The sequence below is a fragment of the Pinus tabuliformis genome, chromosome 5_1 (assembly GCF_031772625.1).
Source record: "Pinus tabuliformis cultivar Carrire ecotype Pingquan chromosome 5_1, CPIR1, whole genome shotgun sequence".
Taxonomy (NCBI): Eukaryota; Viridiplantae; Streptophyta; class Pinopsida; order Pinales; family Pinaceae; genus Pinus; species Pinus tabuliformis.
This window is the reverse complement of record NC_142305.1, coordinates 871,344,268-871,354,515: the sequence shown is the minus strand read 5'-3', so window position 1 is coordinate 871,354,515 and position 10,248 is coordinate 871,344,268.

Genomic DNA, 10,248 nt, shown 5'->3' with positions numbered 1-10,248 from the left:
GATCAAAAAAACCAACTAGGATTTTCTACATCCAAATGGCCTCACATGTTGCCTGACTTGTAGCCATGTATTCTGCCTCTGTCGAGATGAGTAAAACCAACCTATGTTTCCTATTGTACCAAGAAACTACCGCTGACCCAAGGTTTAAAATCCCTCCTGATGTGCTCTTCTGATGTGATGGACTCCCTGCCCAATCTGCATCAATGAAGCCCTGTAGCTTCACTCCCTCTGTCCATTTGTACCATAATCCATACTGAGATGTGCCTATGAGGTATCTCAATACATGCTTTTCCGCCTTCCAAAAAATCTTGGTAGGTTGAACCATCGCTGACTCAGTTGGTTCACCGCATAGCACAAATCTGGTCATGTGTTCATTAAGTACATCAGTGAACCCACAAGCTGTCTGTACATAGTAGCCTCTAACACTTCTCTTGCAGTAGCAATATCCTACCTCCAGTTACCTGCTAGAGGAGTCTGCATGGGCTTGCACTTGTCCATGTGGAATCTCTTGAGTATCTCGTTGGCATACTTTCCCTAAGACACAAACAACTTCCCATCATTCTGCCACGCTTCCATGCCAAGGAAGTAATGCATAAGACCCATGTCTTTCATCTCGAATTCTCTTGCAAGGTCCTCCTTGCAAGACATGATCAACTGATCATCACTAGTCAATATGAGATCATCAACATAAAGTATGATGATCAACAGTTTACCTTTCACCACGATGTGGTATAGGTTCGCATCCGCTTCACTCTTTGTGAAGCCCAACCTAGTGAAGTAGTTGTTTGTCCTAGTTTACCAAGCACGAGGTGCTTGCTTCAGCCCATACAATGCTCTCTTGAGTCAGCACACATGCGACTCACGATCGAAGGTCTCAAAACGTTTTGGCTACTCTATGTACACCTCTTCCTCAATCTGGCCATTGAGGAATGTAGTCTTCACATCCATCTGATGGATCTTCCAACCCATCTGTGTTGATAGTGCCAACATAGATCTGATAGATGAGTACCTTCCGATAGGAGCAAAAGTCTCATCATAGTCAATCCCCTCGACCTGTGAAAAGCCATAGGAAACAAATCTTGTCTTATGCTTCTCCACACTACCATCAGCAGCTTGCTTTACCTTACTAGAAATAGGTCTGATAAATCAGGTCTAGCTGAGCACGCTTGTTCCTCCTCTCACTATATATGTATGGAACAAGCTAAACTAATCCATAAGGAAGACCACTATTTAAAAAGAAGAATTAAGGAAGCAATTGAAATTGAAAAATCCTCTAATAATATGAATAGGGATGATGGTCTGAAACTTAGTAGTACCTGGAAACCCTTACTAAATAAAGTAAAGTAATCCAATTTAATTAAAATAAAAATCATATATATATAGATATAAAAATTAATTCACTAATGAAAACAAAATCTAAACTAAATTTAAAATTAATTTAATTAATTAATTAATTAAATTGATTTTATTTTAAATTTAGTTTAAATTAATTTTAATTCAGCTTTATCTTAGGTTAAATTAATTCAACTTAATTTAGGTCATAGTAATTTAATTTAGTTTAAATTAATGTAATTTAAGTTAAATTAATTTGAATTTTATTTTTAATTTAGGTTAACTAATTTAACTTAAAGTAATCCAATTTAATTAAAATAAAAATTATATATATATATATAAAAATTAATTAACTAATTAAAACAAAATCTAACCTAAATTTAAAATTAATTTAATTAATTAATTAATTAATTAATTAAAGTGATTTTATTTTAAATTTAGTTTAATTTAATTTTAATTCTAATTTAGCCTTATCTTAGGTTAAATTAATTCAATTTAATTTATGTCATAGTAATTTAATTTAGTTTAAATTAATTTAATTTAAGTCAAATTAATTTGAATTTTATTTTTAATTTAGGTTAACTAATTTAACTTAAAGTAATCCAATTTAATTAAAATAAAAATTATATATATATAGATATATAAATTAATTAACTAATTAAAACAAAATCCAAACTAAATTTAAAATTAATTTAATTAATTAACTAATTAATTAATTAAATTGATTTTATTTTAAATTTAGTTTAAATTTATTTTAATTTTAATTTAGCTTTATCTTAGGTTAAAATAATTCAATTTAATTTAGGTCATAGTAATTTAATTTAGTTCAAATTAATTTAATTTAAGTTAAATTAATTTGAATTTTATTTGAATTTTATTTAGGTTAACTAATTTAACGTAAATTAAAATAAATATTTTATTAGGTTAAATTAATTTAACCTAAATAAAATTAATTTAGGTAAATTAATTTTATTTAAGGCAAAATCAAAGTAATTTAATTTAATTTAGGTCATATTAATTTAATTTAAGTTAAAGTAAAGCATGTTAGGTTAAATCAATTTAGGTTAAAATTAATTTAATTCAAGTTAGTTTAGGTTAAATTAATTTAGGTTAAATTAATTTTTAATTTTATTTTTAATTTAGGTCAGATTAATTTTATTTTTAATTTAGGTTTAAGTCGATCAATTAAAGTAAAATAAAATTATATATATATATATATATATATATATATATAATAATAATTAAAAAATTAGTTTATTTAATTAATTTATCTATAAATATATGAAAATCTAGCCGACCTCACATGCCCAAAGTTATCTCTCTACCCTTTCTATCCTTCTATTAATAGATTCACAATTGCTTGGCTCTCTCTTCTCAAAATACAGATTTCATTTCCCTAATGATGGACTCACCTAGCTAGTCCGAAACGTCGGTTTCAAAATTTGCTCACAGGTTTTTCCATTGATTAAAATTCTCTACCAGCCTGTATGGAATCTCTCTTCAATTGCTTTACCTTGTAAAGCCAACTGGAAATTACAACTAACTTGTTCTCCAGTCTCGGAACCATGTTCCAAACACTGTTACGAACTATGGAGTCATACTCCTCCACCATAACATCAACCCAAATCGGCTGCTGCACTGCTTCCTCAAAGGAAGATAGCTCGGTCTCAACACATTTCCTAGCAAGGGTCATGTATCCAGTGTGCCTCTCAAGTGACCTCCTTTGTCTGCGCTGAGAAGATGTTTCTCCCACATTATCTCTCTCATCCTCAAACAACTTGTCATCTTCGCTTGTGTACTTCTGTCCATCTCCGGAAGACTCTGCTTGAGTGGATGTCTCCACTCCTGGAACCTCTGCATGCGGGTGCTTTGCATCATTCTGAGGTTCCTCCTCCTTAGGAACCAATAGTTCCTCCACAGCCTATAGTTGGAGCTCCCTCTCAAGGGAAACTCGCATGGACTTCTGCTCATCAAACTTGAGATCTCTGCGAACCACTGTCCTCCGACTAGTAGGAAAGTACACTCGATAGTTGTGAGGTGTATCAGTGTACCCCACAAATATCCCCAACTTTGTTGTCGGTTCAATCTTCTTCCGTGCATCCTTTGTCACATGGAAATATACCGATGAGCCAAAGATCTTGAAGTGACCCATATCTGGTCTCTTACGGGAGAAAGCTTCCTATGGTGTCTTAATCCCAAGTATGTGATGCAGGCTTCTATTCTACAAATAGACCGATGTGTTGCATGCCTCAGCCCACAAGTGAATTGGTAGGCCTTGGTCATGCAACATTTCTCGTGCTTCCCCTACAATAGTTTTGTTCTTCCTCTCGGTCACCCCATTCTGCTGTGGGTTATGAGATGTCGTCAACTCTCGTTTAATTCCTTCCACTACATAGAAATCCTTAAACTCTTGAGAGACATATTCTCCACCGTTGTCGCTTCTCAAGGCCTTGATCTTCTTCCCTGACTCTTTCTCGACCAAAGCTTTGAACTCACAAAACTTTGTGAAAGTTTGGTCCTTCTTCTGCATGAAATAAATCCAGCATTTATGAGAATAGTCATCAATGAATATCACATAATAACTTTTCTTTGTTGTGGATGTCGTCGAGAATGGTCCACACAAACCAATATGAACTCGCTTTAAGATAGCCTCTGCTCGACTGTCTTGATCATGAAAGAAATACTTGGTGTACTTTCCCAAGCTACAACCTTTGCATGTGTCAACTTGCTCAAGTTTACCTTTGAGAAGTCCTATAGATATATGTTGCATTATCTTCAAAGCCCCATTATGCAAATGGCCCAACCACCTGTGCCACAACTTGCCAATGTCTTGGCTTTGCACCAATTATGCTTTCATACTCAATGCTGCACAATCATCTACCTCTAGTTTATAAAGATTCTTCACCTGAATCCCTATCCTCTTGGTCTGACTCGTGGCTATGTGTCTTAGGAACACCTTTCCTTTACTAAAGACAACATCGTAGCCTTTGTCTGCCAACACCGCGACCGATACCAAGTTGTTCTTCAGTGCATGCACATACATCACATCTGTCAAGGTGAGAGGAGCTCCATTCTCCCTCTAAAAAGCAACCGTGCCCACTCCTGAAACACTATACCTTCCATCGTCACCCATCTCTATGCACATCTTGAGGTCTTTCTTCTCCAAGGCACTGAATAAAATTTTATCACCGGTCATGTGGAATGAGTCTCCATTGTCAAGATACTAGACACAACCCATCATTGATGACACCATGCATGCGATGAGGGTAAAGTCCATTTCAAACTAAGAGGCTAATGCCTCACCTTCTAATCCTTCAGAGTATCCCTTCTTGGACTTCTTCGATGGGAAATTAGTTGCATAATATCCCATATTGTGACAATTGAAGCATCTTACTTTAGACATGTCACCCTTCTTCCCTCCATGAGAAGAATTCGATTTGAAATGGGAAGCCTTCCCCTTCCCTTTCCTTGCCTTACTTTCTAAGGCTAGATTTTCTTCATCATCATTCTTGGATGAAGAACCATCTCGTGCGCTCCTCCTGATCTCCTCCTGCATAAGATCCGACCACAATCGTTCCCAATCTAGCAGTTTCTCCCTTCCATTCAAAGAGTCCTGGTAGTTATTCCAACTCTTTGGAAGTCCAAGGAGAGCGAGGCTCACCATATCATCATCGGCAGTAGTTATTCCCACACTACTAAACTCATCTCTACAGGTGGTCAGCTTGTTTAGATATGTGGAAATAATATCGCCCTTCTCCATCTTGATTCTTCAAAGCTTATCCTTGAGCGCCAATTTCCTTTGGTCGTTACTGCTCTGGTAGAAGTCCTTCAATGTCTTCCACATTGAAAATGGAGTATCCTTCCCATGGAGACTCGAGACAATATGATCTCGATCTCCCTCAAGGATGATCCATCTCGCCTTTGCCACACACTTCTTCCACTCAGCCAACTCTTGTGCATTAGTTGAAGATGGCTTTGGGATTTCTTGATCAATGAATTCCTTCAAGCCATTGTCTTATAATACAACCTCCATTCTATCTTTCCATGCTATGTAATTCGAGCTACCTTCCAAGGCATACTCGAGTCTCAAGCCATAGAACACCATTGGCCTACCTTGAAGTATGATATGAATTCGATTTGCACCTGCAACCCCAAACTTCAAACTGCGAATTCTCTTCTCAATGTACTGTTCACAACTTTGATACCACGTAGAAAATCTGATGGTAGGTTAACCCAATAATGCAATATAAATCAAATCAAAATACTATAACCTACTTCTAATATCAATTTGCGGAAGCTTAAATATCGAGCTGAACAATATAACCAGAAGAAGAAGAATCAATGGCACACTACACATGAAAATACTTTGGGGAAAGCCTCAGATAAAAAACCCACACTATTGTATTATCATACATGGTGGAAATACATAGGAATTATACAAAGCCTTAGCTCTCGCAGCTAGCCAGCTCTCAATACAATCCTCATAGATTCCCACAGGAAATCTTGGCTTCTCTCCAGCCTTCTTCTTTGCCCTCCAAGCTCCTATTTCCTTGCGCTATTCCTTATGGATGATTTTTCTTTTACCAAGTGGAAAACCAACCCTTCAAAACTGTGCAATCCTCAAGGATGAATCCTTGACTGCATGCATGATTTTCTCCTTGATAAAACACATGCAACTGATAGTACACTTTCCTTGAACAGTAATCTCAACTGGGTCTTTCTCAGAATAGACATGCATGAGTTTTTGATAAGGGAATCTTCAGTTAACTGGAGTAGCACTAGTTGAGTGCATTAATGCATCAACTGACTATTATCTCACTATTAGTTCCTCAAACAGTTTGGAACTAATTTAATAGGACTTAACTTAGTAAACAGAGTTAACTAATTACAACTCAAATATAACTCAATCTTATCTCCTTAATTTAAGGGATAACTCTTTCACAACTTTAGAAAGACTTCTAACTTGAATTTCTCCAACTAATTAATTTAAAAATAAATTAATTAATTATTTCCAAGTAACTGTTAAGACTAAATTCGATTTTAATTCACAATTTAATTCAACGACAAACTAAATTGGAATATTCTTGTTTCCATATTTCAACATGTTCAACAAGTGGTGTTTGGATAGCATGCTAGTGTGCCTAAGTACTATGATATTGGAGGAGCAATATCATTGTTAGAAGGTAGTCTTTTGAAGACCTTAGGTGTAGTGATATTTGGTGTAGAAAATCATTTCAAGAATGTAGTTTGTGTAGCCCATGAACAATGATCCTTGGAGCAACAAAGTATCTATTAGGAGGAAATTTCAGAAGACCTTAGGTTCAGTGATATTGGAGGAGCAGTGAAATTTATAGAAGGCATAAGAGTGGAGATGAAGGCAAGTGAATCTGAAGGTGTAGAATTCCTTGTGAGCAATAGTGGCAGAGGCATTGGAGAAAAAATACTATTTACATGTATAGGCAATGAGCCATGGTATCACAACAATAGTTTTGCAAATCCCTAGGCTACCAACTTTAATTATCAACCCAATGTTCGTATAAACTTAAGAGGTGTCGACACTATGTGTGTAGCATGCAATGTGTCCCTTTGTCATTGATCTGAAGCAATGAATCAAACTGAGATGTGCAAAGACCATTTGCAAGAATAGGAGGGTAATGGAATGAATCTAAATCCTATTCTAGTTATACAATCTAACAAATTTTTCAAGGAATATCAATGTAAGCTACTCCTATGCTATTGAATTCATGAACAAACAATTAACCCTAAGCACATAAATAAATTGTAGTGATAAAGATAAGAAGTCTAAGAGGTCTATGATTTACCTCAATCTTATTTCTAAGGCTTAGAAGCCATTGTGGATGGGAAAGAACAAAAAAATAGGCTTAAGGAGCAAATATGGTCAAGTTCTGGTGAATTTTGTGAGGTGCTACAACATGCCACAAGATTGCTACATGATTGCATCCAAAAGCATTATAAGCACTCTAGAAGCAATTTGAAGGTTGGGGAACATGGTCTAAGGCTTTAGAAAAGTGAAAAAATCCTTCCAAGCCTAGATCTACTCAGTAGCCCATCTTACACAAGGGGAAACTTAAACTAATGGTCTAGGTAACCAAATTTGCAGAATAGTGAACTAGTAAGCTGATCTAAGAGTCCAAATTCCTAAGTTGATCAAGTGAAAATGTGATGGGGTAAATTTTGTTATTAATTTGTATGTTTTTAGGCTTCAATTCAAGCGGAATCAACTCGAAAAAAACTCATTAAAATGTGCTAAAATTTAGCAGAAATTTAAGGAAAATGAACTAGTAAGCAAATTACAGAGAAAATTATATATTACAGAGAAATGAAACACATAAAATATTGAAAAAACATACACAGAGAAAACACATAAAACAAGAGAGACACAGATATACATGGTTCACCCAATTTGGGCTATGTCCATGGAGAAACAGTCAAACCTTCCTTTTATATTATCTAGAAAAATGAAGAGATATAACCTACAACAAATTCGTTGTAATTTCCTTTTCGCTCTCACACAGTCCCCTCTTCCTTTCTCAGTCAGAATAATAATACACAACCGCAATACAATTCCCTCATATAAACTGAGGGTTTCCTTCTAAGACAAAAAACCTTAAATTAACATAACTTGAACCATCAAATTATTCACCTAATGGACGACCCAGATTGACCATGAAATTTCAAAATTTTACAAGGAAATGTTACATCTATTTTTAGCTTCAGGGACGCTTCCCCTAAATCCACGCTAGGGGCCCACTAGGCCCCAGACCCCCCAGTTAGGGGGGATGGTCCCCCTCAGAACCCCATGGGGGGAACAAGTCCCCCCCACATCCCCCCACGTGGAGGGGTGTACAGTCCTCCTGAGGTATACACCCGGTTGAAACAATACCTCTAAATCAGGAAGATAATCAAGATCCGCACCCAAAAGGGATAATTTTTTTTATTAAGATGAACGTTTTTAGGACTCAATCCAAGTGGAAACAACTGAAAATAGCTTCGTTAACATGTGCTAAAATTCAACAAAAGATTACTACTATTTTGCTACAGGAAAATTCCAAAAATTCCAGAATTGTGAACTAGTACCTGAAAGGAAACTAGAAACAAATAGACAATCAAGCTAATTCCTTCCCTGAATCTATCTTTTTTTGAGTCATATGCTAACAAGGTGAGAAAAGGAATTTCATACTTTATTAGGACATGATTGATGAAGACCCCCCTTTGTGCTTCAATGCATCTCCTCTATGCTTGAATCTAGACCTATAGACATGGAAACAACAATGATCAAAGGCATATGCAACATAAATGACAATAATTCAAACTAGTGATCAAGGAAACTAGTAACAAACATCATTCCAATGGAAAAATATAAATAACATCATTCCAACAAACAAATGTAAATAACATCATTCCAATGAAAAAATGTAAATAACATAAACCATTCATGAAATTCATCAATTAATCCATAGCAATGAAGTGAGAAGAAATGCTTGTTTGTATTAATTCCAGAAACATAAAGGAGCTACAAAACTGGTGCCTTGATGTTGTGAAACTCCTCCCATTGATCTCAATCCTCTCCGAAAATGATACACTCTCCAACTTGATTCCCTCAACATAAACTTACTCTCAGCAACCTCTCTCAATTCCCCCACATATGGCTTGATTAATAGGCCAAAAGGAAGTAGTTTGAGATCCTTAGTCCAAGGATGAGATCCACTAAAAGAGGGACAAGGGATCCTTGAAGAATGGGAATTAGTTCCATCAAAAATGAGGTTAGGCTCGAATAAACATGAGTTTGAGGCTTTCTGTTGGGAATGATTCACCCAACAATGCTTCTAGATCTCACTTTTTATTGATTTACCTATGCATTTTTTGTTCACAAACAGAGTGTAGATCTGCATAGTTTATAGTGGAAGAAATTGCACATGTGTAGTTTTTGTTTAGAAAAACTGCGCATATTCTCAAAAGAAGGGTTTTGTACCATGAGATCCATAAATTCCACTTTATTCAAGGTATATAAGTTATTGACTTGCAAGGGAGTGCTTCATAACACTTAGATGGATGGTGAGAGACCCAATTTTGATGATTATTTGTCATGGTGAAAAAATGAAGTGTAACAGATTCCCCCCTAAAGTGCGAAATCAAAAAAGTTTTAGGACTGAAATACTTTATCATATCAAGGATTTGAACATAGATCATAGCTGGAAACCTGCAACAATCAATCGAGGATTGTAATGCAATATAATAATCATCACTGAGGTAGGCATTCTATTATGAAACCAACTCACAAAAAGATAGAAAAGATATATGAACGCCTTAGAAATAAGCCTCTTCAAGGGGGAAACCTCCTTTACATTACACAAATGAACAATTTTTGGATGATACAAATGACAAGACCTCCTTTCTATATATAGGAGTCTAAGGGGTCATAATATAATAAGAGCCGATATAACAATAATAATATAAGGAAAAAATCATAACAATAGTGGGCTTATATGGGGCACAATAATAACAATATGGGGACTACATGGGTAAAACAATATAATAAGGGGGTTGTAATAATAACAATAAGGGGTTGCACTAGTAGTATAGGGGCCTAACATGCCCCTCTCCTTCAAAAAGTGGTGTCCTCAACGCTTGAGTAGTTCTTGATGCTTTTGTATAAAATTCTTGTCCTCCCATGTGGAATCTTCAGTGGGTAAGTTCTTCCACTTGATGAGATACTATGAAATTGATCAATTTCATAGCTGTCGAGTTCTTATTTCTGTGACTGCTCTAGGTTCCAATATGATGTTTCCTTCCTCTTCAAGTTCTGGCAATATTGTTTGAATTTGGATATTCTGCGACTTTTGAATGAGTGGCCACATTTTTTTGTCCTTCTTCCATTCATCCCTTGTTTCATTT